This window comes from Strigops habroptila, chromosome 3 (genome assembly GCF_004027225.2).
Source record: "Strigops habroptila isolate Jane chromosome 3, bStrHab1.2.pri, whole genome shotgun sequence".
NCBI classification, from domain to species: domain Eukaryota; kingdom Metazoa; phylum Chordata; class Aves; order Psittaciformes; family Psittacidae; genus Strigops; species Strigops habroptila.
Window position 1 is genome coordinate 34,834,589 of NC_044279.2, and position 24,965 is coordinate 34,859,553.

Sequence of the window (24,965 nt, forward strand, 5' to 3'; positions counted from 1 at the left end):
CATTCCAGTCTGTTACATAAAAGCTGAATGAGCAACACTCAGGAAACAATCTAAGTGTTGCTCATTCAAAGCAAACAAGACTTTGGGGGGTTAGGTTCTATTCTACATGGTGGCACCAAGATGGAAAAGAACCTGCTTTCTACAAAATAAAATGGAGCAGCAATAAATTCCTGTCACAGCAGCACACTCCAAGCTTCTCTTCACTGCTCTTCTTGTGCTGATGGCCAAACACCAAGACAGAATGCAAAAGAGAGGGACAAGACAACTTCTCAATATAAGCTGTTGAGCGAGAAAAATGTTCTTACCACTACCAAAAGAAGTATCTACCCTAGTGTCACTTATTACATCTACTACAAAAGAGCTGTCATCTGAAAAAGTTGGACCTCTTTCAAATCCCACAGTGCTAACCCTCACCTCTTTGCCACAATATTTTGTTCAAACTTCTTTGCCAGGGTCTCAGTACTAGGCAGCAGGCCTCAAGGAAACCAGGATTGTCTTTCCTAGGTTTTGAAGGGAAGGATGCAGATGCTTAGTCACCTATACCAACACTAGAAAAAAAAAAAATACAGACACTTACTTAACTGTCAGAAAAACCACAGTATCTACAAATTCCTCAGTGACCTAATTCTAGCTGTTACTACAGAATTACTTCAACTTAGAGGGCTCAGCTAGTGTTGCCCACCAGAAAAGACATGAAAGAAGCAGCTGAAATCTCAGAATATTGATGTTGACATTTTAGTACTTAAGAGGCAAAGTGATTGATGTATGGCTCAAGACTGACAAAATCTAAATTCTGCAAAGACAAGACGACAAAGGGTAGATTAGTTATGTTAAAAAATTAATTAGCTTGGGAGCACAAGCCACAGTAACAAACAAATGAGAACGCATTCTTGCCCTGCCCACTACTAAGCAAGCTATCTATCTTCCCCTGTTTGTTGTCAAAGCTGTTTTTAGATTGAATTGTCAGAGCACTGTGTTCTCTATTTCCAGTGTATAGACAGGACAGGGACAGGACACCCCATAATGATGGAATGGATGCATGCAGTAGCAATCTAGTCTCCAGCAATGCTTCAGAGAGAAAAAATAATTCTACAAGGGGATTGTTGCTCTCATCATTGCACAATAAACATTTCTTCAAGAATTACTTTGCTGAATTCTGAAGTCTGAAAAATACGTGCTGATTTCAGATAACTCTTCAGTTATCTGGGACTGATCCTGACAAAACTTTTTTAAACTGCTCAGTTTTCTAAAAAGAACATAACCTCAATGGAGAAGAGGCTGTTTGGAGACCTCATAGCAGAGCAGGAGCCTACAAGGATGCCGGGGAGGGACTCTTCATCAGGGATGTAGTGACAGGACAAGGGGTTCTGGTTTCAGACTTAAACAGGCGAGATTTTGGTTGGATATTAGGAAGAAGTTCTTTACTGTGAGGGTGGTGAGGCACTGGAACAGGCTGCCCAAAGAAATGGTAAATGCTCCATCCCTGGCAGTGTTAAAGCCCAGGCTGGACAGGGCCTTGAGCAACCTGGTCTAGTGGAAGGTGTCCCTGCCCATGGCAGGGTGGGTGGAACTGGATGATCTTAAGGTCCTTTTCAACCCAAACCATTCTACGATTCTATGACTGTTATTATCTGACTACATGTCAATGCCATTACTTGTGCTTACACACTTACAAGCAACATATTCTCTTCCTGTGCTCTTACTACTTTTTTTAAACATTACTCCTGAAGAAGCGTACTGACACTTTAAGTCTCACATATTCAGCATTTGATTGATGATGTGGTATTCCACTTCACCTGCTTCTGCCATGCAAGAAACTCATGCACTGACATAGTGCAATATGATGATTTGCAGATGTACATATAGGTTCTTCACAGATGCTACTGACCAGTTACATTTTGCAAGCCACAATATAAAGCCACAGGTCATGATACTGAGCTGCTGTTCCCAGTAGTTCTGTTTCTCAGTAGAACATCGTGCTCAGAGAAATTTAGCACCATTACTGCTGTCCTTTTCATGACCCAACAGAGCATTGTTTCATGTAGCAAAGAAGCAGCAGCTTTGGAGGTCAGACAATACAGAAACCAGTAACACCAGGTCTTTTTCTCCAAGGTATTATACAAACCTGTAGCAAATTACAGATACTGTCCTATGTGAGAAATGAGACATATGATCATGAGATGCACAGATATACATAGAAAACCATCTTCTTTCTCTTACTAGTTTAATTAATCTGCAACTTCAGAACTGTAGATAAGCCACAAGAAAATAAGAGTGATTCAGGTTTATTTCACTTATAGAGGTTAATTCTAATCTCCATTAATTCTTTGGACATGGAAAATTTTAAATTAATGTAGTTAGCAAAATTGTCTAACCAGTATTCAAAAGGTTAAAAGGAAGCAAGCCAATAAATACTACAAAGCCACTGTACTTTGGTAAACATGATACTGTCACCAACACAGTGATAAACAACAGCTGACCATAAATCCAGTTTGTCTTACTTTGATATGCAATTGCTATTAATCATTTTTCTTACTATGTATTCCCTAGGGGAAAAGAGCTTAGAATTTCCTTATCTTAGGACCACAAGGTGTGTCACAGACAATCTTTTTCTTCCTTTCTTTATTCTTTAACAGGTTACCAGTTTGTGCTTGAGGTGTGATAATTGTCTTCTATACGGCTCCATTCCTTCACTGGGTGGCATGCAGAAGTCCACATTTCCCATAAAGTCCATCAAAATCAATAGGCATATTGCCTTCACAGAATGATTTGCAAAAGGAGTGCGTAATGTAATACCATAATTCCCTTTTGGCTATCTTTACACTTTCCTAAGGTATCATCCTTCTCCTGTGTACTGACAAGCAATAAGAAAAGGAACGCTTTGAAAAATCAAGCTGAGTGGAATTAGGAGGAGTAAATAGTGTGCTCACTGGGAAGTAATTAAAAGCCATGAAGCAGGAAGAAGGTTGGAGGTGCCTAAAAGGCATTATAATTAAAACCTAATGCATGTTAACCGTGAGTGAAGCATTGAAGTCATTGACATGAACGACAAAACTCCCACTGAATTCAGTAGGGACGGGAATTTACTCTGTAAGTGCTCAATAATGCAAGTTCAGGTTCAGAGAAACTGATTGGAGGTTTGAAAGTAAAAAGAAACCTTGCTGAAAATGGGAACTAGTGATTTATATAGACAATGATATGGACAGTTGTGAAATATCCACAAGAGAAATGAAAAGAGAAAATGAAAATCAGACGAGTTAATCCTTGAGAACGGGGAAGAAGAAATCATTTTTTAAGTATGATTGGGGGGGGGGGGAACTATTACAAAAGAGACAGAATCAAGAAAAATTCTGAACATGAAGCAACTTTATCCCAACTAACAATTAGAAAGAAAATGATGAAGCAGTTAAAAAGCACTGATAAGTTTGTAGAGCACAGCTATTGATAAAAAGCATGTTGGGAATACTTGGAAATCCGAATTTGTTCAGATAGCACATAGTCTATTTAACCATGTCACAGAAATGAATTAAGAAAGAAAAAGAATTTGCCATTCAGCATATCTAATCTCCAGAGCCCTGTTCAGTAATGGAACCATTCATCAGAAACAGCCAACCCAGTTCTAGTGGTTTTAACACTATGTTGTCAAAAAGTGACAACATAATGTAAGTTTGCTTAGAGGTACTTAATGGATTTACATAAAACCCCGGAAATTTAAAATTATATTGGATATCACCACTATGCTATAACAAATATACCACCAAAAGTACTACTTGTACAGGGAGTCTAGCCAACTAACAAATTCTGAATGGGAAACTTGTTGTTTACTTTGACAAAATAAATGAGATTTCATTCTAGGTGCACTGCACGTGAATAGCAAAAAACCACACAGAACAGTAGGTGCAGACTACGTAAGTACTTGGAGTTCAACTGTTGAAGAAAGGGAAGCCTGTAAATTTGGCTGGTGTATCTAAAAATCTGACATCAACAGTGAGCAGGCAATGGACAGAAATGAAATAATAGCGGCGTATCAGCCCATTGAATAAATGATACTCTCCATGTCTGGAGAATACTTACAAAGTCACTCCTTATCAGACCAACAAATCTGCCCAGCAGAATAATCTTAAGATTGAGTACTAATTCATGAAAAATTATGAGGTGGAATTGGGAGCATGTAACTTGTAGAAGGGATAAGAGAAGCCCTGAAAAAAATGTGGAAATCAAGTATTTTTAACAATACCAGCAAGCAGACAATCTCCTAAAACAACATGCAACCTTTCATTATCTGATCCTGCAAGTCAGCAACTAAAAATATGCACTTAATTACTTATTTGATTTGTCAGTGTGAGATAAAACAAAAGGACACAGAGCCAGCTGAGGGAGCCTGAGAGCCCTGTGTGCTAAAGCAATGACTTCAGGGAGTCCTAGTTGGAGATTTCAGCTGTGATGACACTTCAATGTCACCAGAGAAAGGGTGGAGAACGGGGCTTCTGAAGCATCATGAGCTCAGTCTCTGCATCTTTTACTCAGTTAGGCTGCTTAAGTGGTAGTGGGTCTCTTGCAGACTATTACAGACATTGTTATACTTCTACACCTTCTCTTAAAGGGCTGGCTACCCTAGTGCTGTGAGCAAAGACACTTCCAACTGTTCTCATCTGTAGAGTCTGTCTCCTCAGACAGTCCTGAGACAGAAATAGCAGAAGGCTATTTCTGCACTGCAATGCAAGGGCTTAGTAAGAAAATATTCTCCTCAAACATGAGTCCTGGTCCCTCCCCAGACTACGTCGTTTGTTCCTACAGCCATACAAATAGTCCCTGGAGACCTGACGCATATTCTCACATACATCCTGCAGTGAGCTCTATTTATTTCCCTTCTCAACATCCACATACAGTATACAAAGTGTAAATAGGGCAATCTTAAACTTCCAAAAAGCACACATTAGTTATTCTTGACTGTAGTTCCACAAAGATGTAAGAAAAAGACAACCCAACCAGCAACTGTCTATTTACTTTGTCTTACATCTTGTACACACTGATTCATATTTAAATTTCCACTCATTTTTAGCACAGTACATTTAGTTTCATGTACCAGGACAGGTCATTCTAGAAATACAACCGATACTCAAAAATGCAAATTTTTGAAGGAAAAGGTCTCTTCAAACACTATGAAAATATTGACAAGACTTCAATTATTAACAAGAAAATCACCTTTATAATTCTCTGCTACTAGTGGAGAAAGAATAAACTTCTTTTTAAGTAAGCAGTTACTTATTTCTGTTCCTCTACAGAAGTGATATTCAAAGTTAAGTCTAGAATCCCACTTATTTCTCTTTGTTTTGCACGAGTTGTATCACATACATAGCGCAGAATGTGTAACATTCTGCACTATTTTTAGAGCTGTGAAAATTAGACATAAATCATTCCTGTTTCATAAGTCACCTTTAAGAAAGTATTTAAGGTTTTTTTACTCTACTGTGACTACATAATTGAAAAGTAAGTACTAAAATGTTTAAACATGAGATTCAATGGCTTAAAATGAATTGTGCCACAGTAAAAATAGATTTCTTGAGAGAATTAACTAATCATTAATAACCTGAATTGACAAAGGCAGCACTAATCAAGTTCTGGCTTCATAATAATTCTTATAAAAAATGGGTGGAAGGGGAGAGCAAGTTAATGAAGTGAGAATAATTTCTACAAAAATACTAATGAATCTACAGCACATTAATTCATTAAAGAATTATACTTTTATTTCAGTATTTTCTTTCCAGGTCAAGAAAAACGCAGGCCACTAAGGACAGGCTGAGTGGGAAGAAGATAATGCTTAATAAAAAGCATTATCTTACTGGCAGCACCTATGTCATGTGAGAAAATACCAGAAAAAGAGATCAGTTTTATGTTAGAAAAGCATTTGAAAGGTGCTGACCAGAAAGAATGATCCGGTTATAGAAATAAATGTATAAGCTATGCTGAATACAATTTCTTTGAAAAACTTGAGTGTCCAGCTGCCAGGACTGTCATGCCACACTAAATTAAAGACTAACCTGAAAAGAAAAAATCCACATTTCAATCCGGGAAAAGTACAATACTTGAATCTAACCCTCAAAGTTGACAACAATGACTGAGGACTCCAGTGGGGCCAGAATCAAGCTCCGTATACAGAATTTCTCAGGCTGCAATGTGTGTGCAGCGTAAAGCACATGCGCATTAAACCTTTGGCTTCTGAGAGGGATCAGAACCATTGCACATGCATAAACCACATGGATGGTACAGGCCCAGAAGACCTTCCAGAAGTGTCAAATAATGCATGGCTCTACAACACAGCACACGTGTTCAGAAGCTCCAAATAAGATCATTTCTATGTCCAGAATCCCAGATGAGACTACTATGAAATGCTGATGTGCAGCAGCTGAAGCAAGAGCATCTGGGCTAGGGTTATCAGTCGTCCCTAAATCCCAGACACATTTATAAAGCATTAAAAATGTGCCAAAATTTCTAAATATTACAGCTGAGAAAACGCAGGCATGTATGTGTGCTGGTTTTGGCTGGATTAGAGAATAAAGATTTTCTTTATAGTAGCCACTATGGGGCTATGTTTTGGATTTGGGATGAAAACAGCATTGCTAACACAGGGATGTATTATCAGTTATTGCTAGGCAGTGTTCACACAGAGTTAAGGCCTTTTCTGCCTCTCACCCCACCAGCAAGCAGGCTGGGGGTGCACAAGGAGGTGGGAGGGGACACAGCCAGGACAGCTCAGCCCAACTGACTAAAGGGATATTCCACACCCATATGGCGTCATGCTCAGCATATGAAGCTGAGCAAAGAAGGAGAAAGGGGGTGATGTTCAGAGTGATAGCATTTGTCGTCCCAAGTAACCATTATGCATGAGGGAGCCCTGCTGTCCTGGAGATGGCTGCACACCTGCCTGCCAACGGGAAGTGGTGAATTAATTCCTTGTTTTGTTTTGCCTGCGTGCGCAGCTTTTGCTTTACCTGTTAAACTGTCTTTATCTCAATCCATGAGTTTTCACACTTTTACCCTTCCAATTCTCTCCCCCATCCCACTGTGGGGAGTGAGTGAGTGGCTGTTGGTGCCTAGGTGCCAGCTGTGGTTAAACCATAACAGTCCTTTTTGGCGCTCAACGTGGGGCTCAAAGAGTTCCAGATAATGACAGGTTTGACTGGAACCTGCTAGGTTGAATTTTTAGCTGTTACTGCTGTTCAGCTATTAACTGATAGGCTTCTGTGCTTGCCATGGGGCTTGCTTGCCTTATTGTAAATTGAAGTCTAGTGCTCATTAGTGGCTGCTTTTTGCTTTCACTGCCTGCTGTACTGCTGATCATCTTACTCTGCTGTGCCTGGGAACATTTTGGTAACAGCAATGGTGATGTGCCTAGGCTGGCAGATGGCTGGGGCATCGCTGCTGTTTCTGTGCTGCTGTACTGGGGCTGGAACTCCACTGTGAACTCCAGTCAAAGAGACTGTGACTTGCAAACGAGCCCACATGGGAGCAGGACATCCCAAAGCACCTGTGGCCGTGACTAAATCCACACCAGAGCAGGTACATCTCGAAGCGCCTGTGGTCATGGTTATGTCTGTGCCGCAGCAGGTATACCTCTGAAGGGATTGTGGCCCAAGGATAAGACCATGCTGGAGAAGATACACCTTGAAGCATCTGTGTCTATGGAGAAGTCCATGCTACAGCAGGCACACCCAGAAGCATCTGTGGCTGTGCGTGAGGTCATGCTGGAGCACCTCAGAGCGTGTGGCCATGAATAAGTCCATGACAGAGCAGGTACCACCCTGGAGGGACTGCAGCCATAGGGTAAGGCCATGTTGGAGTAGGTTTACTTCTGAAGGCACTGTGGCCCATGGACAAGGCCATGCTGGAACAGCTTCACCTCAAAGTGACTGTGGCTGTGTATAAGTCTATGCTGCAGCAGGTAAACCACTGAAGAGACTGTACAGCTCATAAATAAGGCTGATAATGGGTAAAATACTGTTACCTATATACTACATACACACACACTGAGAGTTCAAATTACTTCATGAACCCTTTATCCAGCTTCAATTCAAAGTGTTCACCTAAAAACTTCATTTAGCCTCTGCAGCTGCTTCAATCTGTGGAAGTCTTTGGCTGGCTCAGCTCTGGCCAGGCAAGAAAGCCAGCAAAGGAGTTTGTAAACACTTCTTTTAAGTCTTTACTTTTGCGTGAGTAAAGGCAGCTGCATTTATATTCCTTGAAATAAATCTTATTTGACACAGTTATTCTGTCTGACTCTCTTTAAGGCAGACTTTTTTTGCCAGGCATAAAAGCTGTGATCATTATAAAACTGTGAGAAAAATCAATGTCATATAAGAGGAATGATTATTTTATATATGCACACAAACACTGCACGCACATGTAGTATGTAAACCTGATTGTGTAATCATGCAAATGAGTAAACAAATTACTTACACTTGCCGAGGATGCCTCCTAACTCTACTGCTAGATCTTTTCTGGAAGTGAGGCTGAGAAAAAGCACCAACACAGGTTAATCAGAACTTGATATTTTTTCTTTTCAACATCATGTCTGCTAATTCAGTTTATGTGAGCCTACAGCTGATTTAAAAGATCACTGTAATGCCAGTTTTGCCAATGGTTTTCCTTTTAGAGTTCAACAGATAACTGGCAGATAACATAATAATTTCAACTGGCAGGATGCTTCCTGCCAGTTTTCTATTTGTAATTCTGCATTGCACAATGCTGATTTTAATTTGAAGTTATCTTTCATTTTGTATTTTTTTAAAAATTATATATTTTCCTCCTATAAGCCAATCATACCTTCCTCCAATGGTATCATATTTAGATTTTGTTACTAAAATACCAGGCCCTTTTACTTTCAATGTTTTTTACTTTTCTCACTAAATTCCTCTTTGACTATATATTTCCTTCTGTTACAGCATTTCTCTCCTGATTCACTGATTTCAGAAAATCTGAAATAAACATCCAAGAAATGCCATAATTTCCAAGTGTCTTGAGAAACAAAGTATGTCTACACTATGCAGTCCTACTTTAGACTGAAAATATTTCAGAATCTCAGATTTCCACTTAGTATGTTACAACACGTATCAAAACCTCTCGTTGCATTTGACATTGCAGATTTGACTTAATTATGTACAAACATCACTTCTTGTTCAAAGATTCTGCAGTCAGACAGCTCTGGCTGCTTTATGCATTTCCTCCATATTATTTCAAGCACTACGTAAGCTTTCACAAGGAAAGCTCTCTGTTGCTCCTCTGTTGCAGTACAGCTTGCCTTAATTCTTAAGCATCTTCCTTCTACCCAGCCTGTGCTTCTACACCAGAAAAGGGCTGCACTCGTTAGAAATCATTTCTGCAACTGCCAGCTCACAGAAACTCCCTGCACGCCCTCATGATCAGTGAAAAGGAACCACACACCGCTGCTTGGTGGCCTAAGGATGCCACATTAGATATTTTGCTCTGCCTCCCTCCCCAGTGGTCCCTGATGTTGCCTCCAGGCCAGGCTGTAAGGAGGGAGCGGGGTATGCCGCGGCATGTGCCTGAGCAACACGCCAAACACCCTAAAGCCTGGGTGGGCTTTTCTCTAGCTGCCTTCAGGAACAAACACCAATCAGCTAGTAAAGATTGTGCCTAAAAAAAAAAAATTTAACAGAAATATGAGCAAGGGACTGGTAGCTGTAATGTTTTTCTCTCTTAACTGACACATCAGTTCTGTACATTGACAAACAAAGGGAGTTCTGACTAAATATTTGTCTCCCACTGTCTCCCTCTATGAAAAATTAACACGCACAGGATCATTCAGATGAAGAACAGCATGAAAAGGGCTAACAACGGAAGAGTAGTGTGACAAGACAAAACATTCATTAAGGATTAAAAAAAGAAGGGTGGCTTTACACATTGCCAAACGGCTTTTATTTAAGCAGGTTATTGCATCCTTCCCCCACTACATACAGCCACGTGAGGTTGACACCAGAATAAATTTCAACTCTATAAAAATTTACTGACAACACAGGCTGAGAGAAGAGCTTGTTTACCCTCATCCTCCAGCTCTTCCCTTCCTGCAAAATTCAGCAGTTTAGTGCTGCATATATCTGTTTAACATTTTCTGGGACTTCTCCATCCACCTAACTTCTTTGGAGACCCAGAAACTACTACCACTTCAAGGAAAGCTGAGCAATCCTTAGGTTAGAGGATACTCCCACCCCAAGAAATCTAGAAAAGCAGAGGAGATAGAGAGGCAGGAGGAAGGTGCTAAGAGGCAGCTATACCATTTTGATTTTCCAAAATGGGGACTACTGGAAATGAGGGGCAGGTCAATGGAGAAAGGGTGTGCTCCACACCACCACCTGAAGGGGTTGGAGCGGCAGGGATGCCATGCTGCGTGGCAGGGACTGCAATGGAGGAAGAGCACTTCAGCCCTGCTTGACTCCCCGTGCACTCTGCAGGGCCATGGCACACAAGCACCAGGGGAATCTCACCGTTTTCCAGCTCCCACAACCCCAAAGCTCTCTTGCTGATTCAACTACAGCCACAATCAGTGCTCCTCTAGAGGTCACAATAAAGCAATAATTTTTCAGTCAAGCAAGTAACTCGGTACTCATCTCATGCCTGAAAGTTTCAGATTCCACTCTAAACTACCCAAGGCCACCCTGCTGTTTGCCTTTCTCTTTTTGTTGGCGTGAGGAACATTTTCTGTGATAAAGGCCAATCCAAACACTGCAAGTTTTCATGAACAAACAGGCTGCACAAAGGTGGCCCAGGATGCTTTAGGTTCAGTTAATCTTGTCTTGGGCCAGGATGGATTATGTGACTGAGTCTCCTTGAGAAAACCTTCCCCTCTGATCCTGCTGTTTGTTAAAAAGCTATCAACCAAAAAGCTTCTCTCCTTTGCTCTTCATCATATCTTCACAATATCTTCAACTCTAGTTTGAAAATAAAGGCTAAGCCTGCAAATGCAAGAATGAGTTGGAGCAGATGTCATTTATGACAAAGGAAAGTCATAAATGAGACAGGTTAACCAAGCTGAACAGATCCAGTGGAAAGCATATCACATGCTGAACTAATGTTGACACCAGCCAAAACAATGAATTCATCGCAGACTTGGTGGCATGTCCACCTCCACAATCCCCAGAGTCCTGTCCTTGTGGTCCTGTGACACCAGAGAGTGACAGACAGGAGATTAAAATGGGCAGTGGAGCAATAAGCAGGATGAACAATATTCAATGCCCAGCATAAACTGGCAATGTCAAATAAACCTAACATGGTCTTGAGCACTGTCCACGCTCTCCTCAACCCTCCCCCTGAGCACTGACGAAAACAACTCTCCCCAAGAGGTGATCTCACAGATGATATGAAGTGAATGATGAGGTGCATGGTGGGGAATGATAAACATGAGGAAGGGCCCAAACTCTGACAGGCCTTCCATGTGATGGTCATGCTGGAGACATTAGACCTCATTTGCAGATAGCCCCTCTCAATGTCCTTGCCATCTCCTCAGGAAAGGATGGGAAGAAATCCCTACACCTAAGTGTCCCTTGCACATCTCCCTAAAAAAAGGATGTGCTACCAAAAATACCAGCATGGTGTGTTTCCATACCAGTGGCCTGATGGTTTGACTGCTGCTCTGACCGTTCTGACAGGGTGAAAAAGAGGCCATGGAAAAAACGTCAGTTACATTTTATCTGGAGAATCGTTTGACAAAAAATTGATGGAACAGTGTGAAGCTTTCCCTGGTGTAGGACTAGGACATTCACTCAACTGGAAGGAGGCCAAAGGGCAGAAATCAGAAAGGCTGTAGAAGATTCAAGTGGAAATACCTTTTAGCAAGAGACCTTTCACAATTTATACTCATTTTTGTTCTCAGGTTTTTAAAATACCTTCTTAGAAAGTAGGATAATTATTGTCTCACCTTCTATGCTGGACATGCCATTCAGCAAACTTTTTTAACACCTTGCATTAAGAAAGATAACATTTCCAAACTGAGAAATTTACCTGGTGTTCTTGTACTTCTATTTACCATGACTCTGACACTACGAGCTGCATCCACAAAACAAGCATTAGAGAACCCAAGCAAGCATTGACATCTCCTCAGAAAACCAAAGGCGTTTAGCTCCCTGCCCTATTAGCTTCTGCCTCCCACCCTGCTATATTACCCTCAAAATCCAACTGTTTGGCAGAAGAGATTTTGCCTGACGAGGAACAGTGCCAAGGCTGATGGAGCCAAAGAACTCTTCCACAGTGCAGGCCAAGTGTCCCCAGAAAAAGGAGGGCTGCAGGGCACCACACAGGGACTTCGGCATCATCCTCACAAGGATTTTGCAGGGACTGGAGAGTCCAATGCCCCACACCTGGAGCAGCCACAGAGTGTCTCTGCCAGGAAACTAAACAGGCTTCAAATGAAGCATCAGAAGGACCTCCAGGCAAATGCTCAGCTTTTTAACCAAGTCCATTCACTACATTCAAGAAATGTTAAACATTTTTCAGCATTTTAGTTAGAAAGGGACTTACATATTATGTTGAATTAGGACCAAAAAATTATACCTGAGATGAGCTTTTTACAACAAAGGACATGAATAATCTAGCGCACAAAGTGCATGTTTTTATCCAAAAGGTTATGTCAATTTTAAGATTTTGTTCAAATTTTAGACATAAACATATATACAAGAATATAACAAAAAGATGCTACAGAAGTCAGAGAGGTGTCCTTGAATGCCTTATTCTCTCCTTTTTTTTACTGGTTTTTTTTTTTTTCCTCCTGTTAAAAGACCCAAGCAGTGTTAAAGGGGAAGATTTCAAATTCTGTAAATGTTACTAGATGAGGAACCACAACATATTATTATGGAAACCGGAACTGGAAAGATTTCTATCATTTAAGACCCTGGTCTTGCCAAAAGCAAATGTAGATGAATGCAGACTGACAAGCCCTGGAACAAAGAACCAAACTGATAGAGTATCAGCTAAAAGAAAGGTATCTGCAGAATAAAAAGGGATTGGAAGTTATTACAGAAAAATCCTTAAAGCCTTTAGCCAAGTATCCAGTTGTAGTAAAGAAAGCAAACAAGAAGTTAGGCAGTATTGCTAAAGGAATATAAATCAAAGCCGTTGATATTAGCACTATAACAACACCGTAGCTAAACGTGCAGAGGGAATACGTGGTACACTTTAAGTGCACATGCGCTAGAGGAAAATACAACTTCTTTTTTAGCAGGTTGAGCAAAAGAGCTATGAAATACTAACAGCGAATGCAAGGTTTTAATCAAACTAGAAGTCAGAGGCAATACCCAAGGTCCTTTTGCCAGTGAATCTGATTGTTTAGATGAAGGATTATTTGAATCATTACTAATAGTTTTAAGTTTTGGGCATGCACAGCTTAGCACTGTCATCAGAGAGTGGTAAAGCAGAAATCCAATACTGAGCATCCCCAAGAACTCTGTGTGAGATGGTTGTAACTGTTCCTGTAGGACAGACTGCCTACAAGTGAGTTTTCCAATCCATAGCAATTCCAGTAACAGATGCTGTCCTTGATCATTTTATCCAGCATTTGCCAGCAAATCTTGGAAAATAAGGAAAATATGTTTTCCTTTTCTTCAGTTACAATGTGCTCTCCAGCCTTAATTAATAAAGGTAGCCAGCAAGTCACTGAAATCGCAGGATTTTCTCTCAGTGCCTTTGTTAAACTCCCTACAGGTCACTGAAGATCTAATTCATAATTACCAGGACTACATATGCATCATTAAAAATAATATGGATAACATACGAGTTACAGTATTGTCTAGTTTAGCATTGTTTAACATAAAATCAGTAGACTTTCCTGCAGATTAAGAAATCCTGTGCTGAATGTTCTTAGATCATGTGTTATAGATTTCACGTTTACCATGTATAACTATTTATGTCTAACTTAGTTTAGAAGTGGAAAAGGATGAAAGAAAATCTTTCAGGGCAGGTTTGGTATTGTTTGGGGTTTTTTTGCAATGCACTTAAAACATCTGTATTCCTGAAAGTCTTTTGGTAGAACTCAATTATACCATTGTATTAATCATAAGTGCAATCACTCACTATGTATGTTAGTTGTTATACTGGTTAAGATTTTACTGTTTCTTGTCAGAGACACAAAGTTAAAAGATAAAAGAAATGGCAATCCAAAATTCACTCATTTAAAAAATAACAAATAGCTACAGATTTTGATCAGGTATTCCTCCGCAACTACAATCCACCTCTGATATCAATAGTACAAGAAAATCTCAGTGTATTCCCTCACTGAAAACAAAACTGCTACAACAGTTTCCAAAGGTTCTCACCAGAAAACTGTTAAAGAAAACACACACCAGCTAATCACAGAAGTTGAGGCAGATTCCATTTTTGCTCTCAAATGTTTATAAACAGCACCATGAAGTTAACTGAAACAAGAAGCAAAATGAAATCCAGGGAAAAAGAAGCAGCACTACCCAATCGAAGGGAGAAAATGCAAGAAGAAACTGATGCAGGAAATGAGTATGATGACATTTTACAATCCCAGTAGTTTTTATGTTCTTTTAAAATATTCTTAGTGACTTTTTATACGAAATATATTTCTCTGTTACAGGTTGGTTGTCAACATTGCATAGTGCAGCATTTCTGTTTCGGACTTTGCCATCTGCAGATCATCTTAGCCTAGTAATTATTCTGAGCTTGATACCAAGTTTCCTCTGCCAGGTCTTCCATTGGGATAAGAACTGGAGCAGTTTATACCTGCTGGGAACCCAGTCCTTTAAATCATGTTTTACCTTGCTTGCAGCACATGAGATGATTATGTCTCTCAGAGCATCCTTGGAGGCCCTTCTCAAGATCAGACCTGGCTGCCGTGCAGAGAGGAAGCCTGTAGTGTCCCATCAGCATAGCTGGCACGACATGGACAAGCACCGGGGGCTTGCCTGACTGACCTGCAGATGCTCACTGCAGGCAGGAGAGAGCCTTTAAGGCAGCACCACATGCCAGAAGGGGAAGAAGACCAACCATATGCCACTAATGGTTGCTACTGAGCCTGCTGCCATGCACCCAGGGAAGCACTTTGGTTTGCATAGACTGTAAACATGCTAAGCCTTCAAGTCTAATAAAAACAAAGAGCATCACTGAGGAACAGCACCAAGAGCTCCACCTTCTCCTTGCAACACTGTGAGTTCTGTACATGTGTCTCCCCTAAGATTACTGTGATCAGCCGGTGGCTGGCAAGGATGCTGGGAGGGCTCAGCATGACTGAAAAATATTCAGATGACTGCCACTTTCCTGTATTGAAAGCTGCTTCTAAATACATGAACTAATATGAACTCTGTGCTGTGGATTCATACAATTCCCAGGAAAACTGGAATTGGTCTACTACTGCAGCAGCGTAGCACTGCCACAGTAACAGCATGGGAACAATGCAAACATCAGTCACAGCACTGAGGTCCCGCAATACATCTGCCTGTGACTCAAGCAGGAAATCAGCAGACTTTCGAACAAAGCCTGGCATGATAAAGAAATTTAAACTCCAAATCAGCTGAAGTATAAAATGCTTTCTCACAATATTTTTTAAGAAAACAAAGCTGTAAGGCAGTGTCAAAGTCATTATAAAAAGATACAAAATGTTTCTTCATGTTTATGTAGAGTTTTCCAAATGAAGGCAGCAGTCTGTTTTGCTGTGCTCAGAAGCTGCTTTCCTAACCCAAACTAAGTGAATAATGCTTTTCACACAACAGTGAGATAAAACAGTTCATGCAGACATTCTTGGTACTTCATAGAACAAAGCATCCTAAGAACCCAAACAATTAACAGCTGGTAATTCCTTTTATCTTTTTCTTTAAGAAATGGGATGCATAATAACGTGGACAAATGGTGGAATGTCATGAATTCCTTCCCTCTGGATTTTTAAAAAGTTATAATTCACTGGCAGGTAAGTGGCACATGAGTCTCACTGCCTTGCACAGGTTAAGTCACATCTTCTCATGCTCCTGTGCATACAGGAATCTTCCATTCTCATACCTTCCCTGAAAAAGTATTCTTTGTCAAGCAGATGTTTGTTTAATGAAAAGCAAATCCTCAGTGGACAACAAGTAAAATATCACGGAAAACAAACACAGAATCAGCTAGGTTGGAAAAGACCTTTAAGTCCAACCATTACCCCAGGACTACCAAGACCACCACTAAACCATATCACTGAGGGACTCATCTGCATGGTTTTTGAACACTTCCAGGAACGGTGATTCCAACACTTTCCTGGGCAGTCTGTTCCAATATCTGATCACCCTCTCTGTGAAGAAAGTTTTCCTAATATCCAGTCTAAACCTCCCCTGGCACAGCTTGAGGCTGTTATCTCTTGTCCTGTAGCTTGTTAGCAATTGAATGAATGATAGCAATTGAAGACCTTCCCCACTTTCCAGTGTTTTGTCAGCATACACGCTGAAGTTACTCAGTGGCAAAGATTTGCATTATTCAATCAAGCCTAGAAGTCACAGGGAAAAAAATTGTAAGTTACGGTTTAATTAACTGCTAAGCCTTATTCCTACGGCCATCTGCACTTTGCTCAGAAGCAGCTATTGGCACCTTCCCACGACTAACAGCCATTAAAGATCCTCTTCCCTTCAGCATCCCCTAGCACAAAGCAAATACTTAATCACATATAACAATACCATCTAGTGGTAAAATATATTCATTACACTCAGAATCTCCATCATGTATTTTCTTACAGGACCATCAGATACACACAGCAAGAGCAGGGCTGGCAGAAAGAGTCTCCTCAAGCTGCCTGAACAAACACATCTCAGCCCAGCACCTGAACAAATTCATAATTCTGCATATCATCTAAATATATTCTTAGCTTTAAGCATATGAATCGCTCCATGTAAAGCAGATGAGCTTGTACCCCTCAAAACGGTATTAATATATTGATGCCATAAACCATCACCTGAGGAGCAAAGATACAGAACCAGACTGGAAGTCATCGCAAAGCGCAGCACTACCTGTGTGTGTGGAACATGTGTGTGGAACTACTATGAGTGTGCTGGCCGTGCGTGTGGAACAACAGTGCGCCCATAGCTTCTGTATGCCATGTAATAATATAAGAAACACAACTTTCTCCTGTCCTGAACAGAGTAAATAGGAAAAAAGTGCTTACTCCTCTCTACATAAAGACAGAAACTGTATTCATGTGGTATCCTGAACTGACCTCTTTGCATGACTCCACTTACCCATGATATCTAAAAAGAATGAAAATCAAACATAAAGGCAAATTGTTACATTTAGCTGCAATCCCTTTAGGAGTGTGAATGGTTTGAGACCACAGAATAAAGGCTAGAGTGAGTCAGCAAGGCACAAAGATGACAAATGGGAAACAGAAACAACTTGTTCTACAAAACAATAAATACTGGTTACACTGATGATGCAGAGCTAAAAAGCTATTTGACATGAAATAAAATTATTCAAAGTTAGAATCCTGTACTAATGAAATGGGACAATTTGCTCTACTTCAGTGGGCTTTGTGGAAACATTAGTACATTGTAAACAACATATTAACACAGAGTGCATATTTGTGAAGGGCAAATTAAGTCAATACTCAAGCTGTAGGAACAATTTCGCACATAAAGCAGTGCCATGTTCAGCTTGGCCTCTTGAATTTTTCTCTCTCAAAAAGAACTAGCTTTGCCCAAAAGCTGAAACACCCCTATACTCAAGAAAAAGAAAACGTTAAATATGCACCCTACCAACTTACTTACACAGAGATCCATTTGTAGCAAGATACAAAGTTCTGCTTATAGTGAAATGAGAGATTCTACAAAATCTCTATTGTTTTAAATATATTCTTACAAAATCAAGTAAATTGTTTTTACAAAATATGATGGTCTAGAAGCCTTCTTCAAACTTCCACTGGAGCTGTTGCTTTTCTGCAATACACATATTCATCTAAGAATCCTGAAAACTGTTTAAATGCTTGCCTTTTTCACACTCAAAACCCCTTAATTATCTAACTCAACAAGACTATAATGTAACTATCACCCTGAGAAAAAACTAATGTTCTTCAGAACCCCTTTTAAGCAGCCAACTCACTTAATGAAAAGATCAGCAAAAGAAGCAAATATCCAAACATGAAACATTTTTTAGCCACCAACAACTTCCTATTAAAAAATAGCAAATTAGCAACAGCAGTGAATCCAACAATTGTTTAAAATGCTATTAAGAGTTAACATGTTAACAAGGGAATATGGTGCCAACCTCTCCTGAATAAAAAATTATGAATAATATTATGTTTTAAGAGATTCTGAACAGAAATGCCACTGGCATCATGCAGTTTCTCTCCAATGCATATTTCTGCCACCCTCAAATATACAATTACATTATCAGGAGTTTCAATTTCTTATTTTAGGTGTTAGTTACCAGCTCTAATACACTTTGGTTTTTAAATCTATTCATAAAGCTCTTTACATGGACAACTAAAATTAATTTGAAACTCAGCCTTAACAGAATCAATATTTGGTTGGTATCTCTAATTTATTCAAGTCTCTCTACATAGGGAAAACATTAGTTTCACTGCTAAATTTGAGGCAGGAATTGACATATTCTATTCCCCAAGGTTTAACTGAGAGAATTAGGATCTGAAGACAGAATATCTGGTGACACAAGATTCTAGAAGCAGCATGCCTGCTCTGCTCAGCCCAGCTGCACTCTGTTCCTCATTTCAATAACCCATATCCAGGTCTTTTCAAAGTTTCAACCTGTCAGTAATGATGACTGGCTAACATAATTTCATTCAATGAAATCAAAATGTAAGGCCAGGCCTCAGAGCTAATTTATACCACTGAATGAAATTACTTTTCATTTTTCATTTTCAGAGAAAAGTTATGTTTACAGACAAATGATTTGTCATTGATTCTTTGCTGTCACTTGCACTTAAATGAATACCTCATGACATAAACTTCAGTGCACACAACATCAGACTGTCATAATTGTTATAATCATATCATAAAAAACTTCTTCTAGAAGCACTAGAAGTAGCATTCAATCACAGAAAGTAGCTTTCCATCATTCCCACCTTCGTAATTCTTAAAGACAAAAATTGCGAGGGGCCAATCACGACCTAACATACAAAAGCAAATATTGAACAGAAAAACATTCGTATCTCTGTATCTGTGAAGATTTATTACAGAGTTACAGAGAAAATTTCCTGGGAGGGGCATGCCTTAATATTTTCCTGTCTTAAAAACTGACAAATGAAACTCTGAACTGTTTTAGTAGATTAAAAGAAGTGGTTGAAAAAATTCCATTATACAGCTTTCAAGATTCCCTGACATCTGCTGAAACGGCATCTTGGCAGGATATGAGTGGTCAAGATTTCTGAAGGTGTCAGGGAGAATGTCTTGATACTGGTACTGGGTGGGCCAAGCAGGACTATGCTCTCCAGCGTCTGCTTTTCACTGACAAGGGAGAGCTAGCTGGGGATGTGATAGTGGGTGGCAGGCATGGCGGTACTGACCATGCAATAGTGGGGTCCAAGATCCTAGGCAGTAAGAAGTGCAGTACTGTAGGGGTGTAGTCTGGGACCTATCCTGTTTAGTTTGTTTATGCTCTGGAGGAGGCATCTAGTTTGTAGATGGTACCTATTAGTGAAGGGCCAGCTGACATGCTTGAGGGCAGAGCTGCCTTTCAGAGAGACCTAAGCAGGCTGGAGAAATGGGCTGAAAAGAACTTTGGGAAATTCAGCAAGGAGAAAAGCCAAGCTGCCTCAGGGAAGGAAGCACCCCTGCTGCAGCCCAGGATGGGGACGGACAGGCTGGGGAGCAACTCTGCAGAAACATCCCTGCTGTGGGCAGCAAAGCATGGGCCAGCCCTGTGCCCTGGCAGGAGGGACAGCCAGCAGCCTCCTGGCCTGTATTAGCAGGGGCATAGCCAGCAGATCAAGGGAAGTGATCATCCTCCTTTAATCCTCCACTCAGCACCTACTAGACCTCATCCAACTGTGTCCAATACAAGAAACACATGGACAAACTGGAGGGAGCTCAGCAGAAGACCCTCATGATGGTTGGGGCTGCAGCACTTGCACTACAATGAGAGGAAGCAGGACCAGCACAGAAAAGCTTTGGGGGTACCTAACAGCAGCCTGTCAATGCCTACAGGGAGGCTAACAAGAAGATGAAGCCATGCTCTTCATGGCGTGAAGGCAAGAGACAACAGGAATAAGCAGAAACGAGAGGTTCAGAATGGATTTAAGGAAAAAATTTCACCCTGAGGGCAGTCAGACAGTGGAGCTGTTTGCCCAGAGAGGTTGTACAGTCTCCCCTCTTGGAAGTTTTCAAGACAAGATTAGATAAAGCTCTGCACAACTCAGTCTGACTTGCGACTTGACCCTGCTTTGAGCAGGAGTGGACTTCTGAGGCCCCTTCACCTGAATTACCCTGTGATCCTATGGTCCCAAGACTAAGAGGTAACCTATCTCTCTCATATCAGGTAGCAGCCTAAAAACTGGTTAAATAACTAGAAGCAAGTAACTTCCATTAGTTTGAAACCAGAGTGTTAAAACAGCATGTTAAAATTAGCATTAACAAATCCAAAAAAGGATACACTGTCAATATTCCCTTTTTGGCATTTTACGCATTGCCAAATATTCCTAATGAAGTATTGTCACTATCTTGAAAACAGTCATGCAGATAATGGATTACTCCCCTTCCAGCTGCACAGTAATGATAACCCCCCAAAACATCTGGATATTCCACAGATTGAGGATTCACTGACAACAAAGAAACTAATGCCCTTTTCAACCAACTCTTTGGTTATTTTCCCAACTAAAAGGAAAGGAAGAACACGCATGAACATTTGCACTACCAACGTGCACATCTGTTCTGCTCCAAGATTAGACCAAAATTATTCTTTAATTTTCTTTTGTTATGTTCATAAAGATTATTTGCTACAGATTTTCCTTCATTAATCATCTTGGGTTTTTCCTTATTATTACGTTTATTAGTCACCAACAATTTTCAAGAATTCTTGGAACGTATGTTAGAATTATATGCCCCACTACATATCTTATATATGAGCAATTAAGAAACTACTTCTACATAAACTACAGTAAGATTTATAGCAATCTTCACTAATTCCTGGAAAATAATTTTTCAGCCGTTCTGGAAACTGCAAATCTTCTTCCCACTATCTGGAGTATTCTGAGTTTTTAACAGATATTAGGCCACAATCACTATCATAATGATAACTTAGAAATAAATTCAACCAGGTAAAAATTATAGTGTTCAACTCAGCATTACAGCATATTTGCTCTGTTACCTTTCCATCCTTGTTTCTAAGCCAATAGACCTCTCTGTGTAATATTTATCCCCATGACAAATACCTGGAATAAAATGATGTTTGGACACAAAATATTTAAGTACATACATAATCCAATTTGCAGTACTTTTATGTGGACCATATGTATTCTGGAAATACAGTTCAAAATTCATCTTTTTCCATTTCTCTCATGGCTGTACGCTGTTTAAACATGACATGCTTTTATGTTCCTGAACAGGTGATGAATAGATGTGAGCTGTTGTCACTTCAGATCAAGTACACAGGCTGATGCTCACATTGAGAGGTCCCCTATGAAAGCATGATTGTCCATAATATTTTGCTAAGTAAGTCCTTAACTTCCTGGTGAGGTCCATTAATCTCATCATAGGATCTGAGAGTTCTTCCACCTCAGTTCTCTCTTCGCTGAAACTCTCACCTAATCCTTGTCCTTAGTGAGAAAAGGATGCAATTTCTTTCCCCAGTTCTACCATGTGCCCTTGAAGCATCTTTGTAACAGTCATTTCAGCAATTCAAAGTGCAAGAAACACAATGCTGTGAAGATGAACAGGGGATGAGGTCAGCGTCTTTTTATGGGATGCAGAAATCAAACGGAAATACCATTAGTGGCTCTGTTAAGGCAAATAAACACGAATGTCCACGTCCCATCAGAAGAAGATAACCTGCTACTGCATTACAGAATCACAGAATGATTGAGGCTGGAAGGGACCACCAGAGGTCATCTAGTCCAAACTCCCTGCTCAAGCAGGGTCACCTGTTTCATCTTCCACAAAACATTCCCTGAATACTTGAAATAAAACTTACAGATGTCTCTATGCGGCAAACTTCTGCTTTTTACCTTTTCTTTTTTTTTTTAATCCAGGAGTTTTATCCTTGCACTTCCTTATCTACGTAGCAAATGCAAAAAAAAACCAAACCAGAGGCACAGTGTAATAACAAGTCCTAACATGAAAGATCTGAAATACAAAGCTGCCACCATAACTTCTACCTTCTGCGTGCAACTTGGTGCATCTTACAAGGACACAAAGGGAGAAGTTTTGATTGGATGTAGTTTTAAACCTTAACTACAAAGCTCAAAAAAGAGACAAGGTTTCTCCAGGCCGATTTTTAAATAGAATTACTGAAAAGGACTCAATCAACAGTTATGTTGTTCAGTGTTGCTCTGCAGAAGTTTGACTGTTTTGCTTCAGGTTTCCTCTTACATGTGCAAAAGACAAATTAAACAAGGGGCATTCTCTTAGATGAGAGACGCGACCCCTATTTTAGAGTGGCACAAAGGTGACACAGAAAACCCTCTTCAAAACTTAAGGCACTCTAGGCAGCCCCCTTCAATGAAAAGATTTATTTCTGAAGACTGATGAGGATAAAGTACAGATCATCTGCAGGATGGCTTGAAGCACCTGATGTCAGTGCTCTGAACTGCCTTCTGGATGTGCCCTATGGTCCTTATTGACTGTAGAAGCTGTGGGAGGTGTGTAAAGTGGGAGTCACAGCACAGAAGAAAGGAGGGAAAGATGGAGAAAAGAAAGCAAAAGGCAGGAAGAAGACTGGACTGGTATGAAGAACAGAGGCCAGGTGACAATACATACAAATAAATTTAGGGACAAATGCTTTATTCTCCCCACAATCTCTGCACAAGTACTCCTGACATTCCAGGGAACTGTGGAGACTGGCCTCAGTCTATACTCCGTCTAACAAACTATAAAATAAATGCAGAATCTCGCCTTCTCCTCTTCATGAATTTGCCATGCCAGATCAAAGAAGTGGGAATCTGGGACCAGTGCAGTACTGATGCAGCTGGCAGAATTGTTTATTTGAGAGGCTAAATTCAACCTTCGCTTGGTCGAATAACTTAACTGTGCTTACTGGGAGCCTGCTTTTTAAAAGGTTCAATTCTTTCCACTGCCAAGAATCAGAGTTTGCTTTCAGCATGTTGAAATTATCTCAGGGGAAAGGTTTTGTGAGCCAAACCATTACAAAAGTATTCTTAATTGCTTTCCACACTCTTGTGAAACAGGAGATTATGCAGCAAATCCACATTCTAAACCAGAAAAATTAAGAAGAGAGTAAAGTGAAAAAACAACCTGACAGATAAAAATAATAACCTTAACCACATACCTTAAACAATCAAATGCAACGTCAGACATGAAGAGTTTCTAATCATTGTGCCCCCATGGAAAGCTATAATCAGGTTGTGTTAGTGACAGAATGTACACTATGCAGATCTATTTAAACAAATTGTACAGGCCACTATTTGAAAACTATATGACTGGTCCATACAGATGTATATTCTCTTTATTTGTAAACTGCCCCATAAATTAAACAGAACTTATAAGATATTGAGAACCTTCTGATGAGTAAGTAATTTTTCCTTTCTCTTGGTTTTATTAATATGTCAGAAGTTTCACGAAGGATTAGATTATCTTTCATGCTAGAATAGCAATGCTGACACAACAATATCGAAGCTATCATTGAAAAACATTGATCTGCAGATAGTTTTTATCTATTTTACTGAACTACAAACATATTTCTTCAGGTTTTGGCGGCAGTGCCTCAGCATGAAGGTAGGAAAAAGGAGCAGCTGAATACAGCTTCTGTAATCAACAGCTTTATACTCTTCAAAATGTCTAGGATTACGCGTGAAGAGAATTCAGAGAATTTCTCAAGTTTAGAGACCAAGGAACCAGAAAGCTTTGAAGACAGATTAGTTAAAAACAGAATGTCCGTAAGTATTATGAATCACTTAGCACAGATATGGGTGCAGATGGGTCAGACAGATATCACTCTAAATTCATGTAAGGTGTGACAGGTTTTGTTTCTTCAGTGATTCTTCCATCAGCTCGAATAATTTGCATAGGAATATATCTGCTTTTTCCTCCCTCTACAGATGCATCTCATTCTGTCATTCAATAAATATAAGTATCTGAGTGGAAGCCTCTTCTAAATGTGTTCACAAACACACTCATGTGCATGTTTGAAAATAATTGTACAGGAAGCTCTCAGCATTATAAAATAAGCATAATTTGTAAGTGTTCCCTAATCATTTTCTCTGTAAACAGAATACAAGAAGAGCAACCCATAATTAGCAGTAGCTCAGCTTAAAGCCAGGGAATGTCGATAAACTAGGAAATTTAGGAGTCTGCCATAAAATCTTCCAGGTTTAAAGTAATCTTAGGGGAGACACTTGCTAAAACAGGCAGATGAGATGCCATACAGGTTAGCCAATGCACGCCACATTACATACTCCTGCCTACAACCACGTTTAAAATTAGCATGCCACACACCAAAAACAATAACAGTTTTTCAGTACAAGATGCTATTTCATATTAAGGTGGAGTGAGTTAGGCTGAAGCAATGCATGTAGAAAAGTAAAAGTCTGTAGTCTCTCTACTGCATCGGTATAAAATACAGCTACAGGACTCACAAGCTGCCCTGGTAAAGTACATTTGTTTGGAAGTGATTTAGAGATATTTGATCAAGCCCTCAATCAGAAAGTAGATTGTATTAGATTCAATCTCATTAAATAACTCCAAATTAAACTCCTTATAGACTAGAAATATATCCTCAGAAGCTGGACATTTTCAAATTCAGTTGATATACCATAGTTGGACATCTATGAGGCCTTTGACACAGCACTGTCTGAC

The 24,965-nt window shown here is 40.0% G+C and overlaps 1 protein-coding gene across 9 annotated transcripts in view; it reads right to left on the minus strand.

Moving 5' to 3' along the window:
* Positions 1-24,965, minus strand: part of TAFA2 (TAFA chemokine like family member 2) — a 190,685-nt gene that overhangs the window by 137,125 nt on the left and 28,595 nt on the right. For 7 of the 9 annotated variants that reach the window (XR_003990605.1, XR_003990601.1, XR_003990600.1 and 4 more), the window contains exon 2: positions 8,458-8,510. The exons of the other annotated variants lie outside the window; for them this stretch is intronic. The gene's annotated coding sequence lies outside the window, so the exon portion shown is untranslated. The remainder of the gene's footprint in view (positions 1-8,457; positions 8,511-24,965) is intronic. 9 annotated transcript variants of the gene reach the window in all.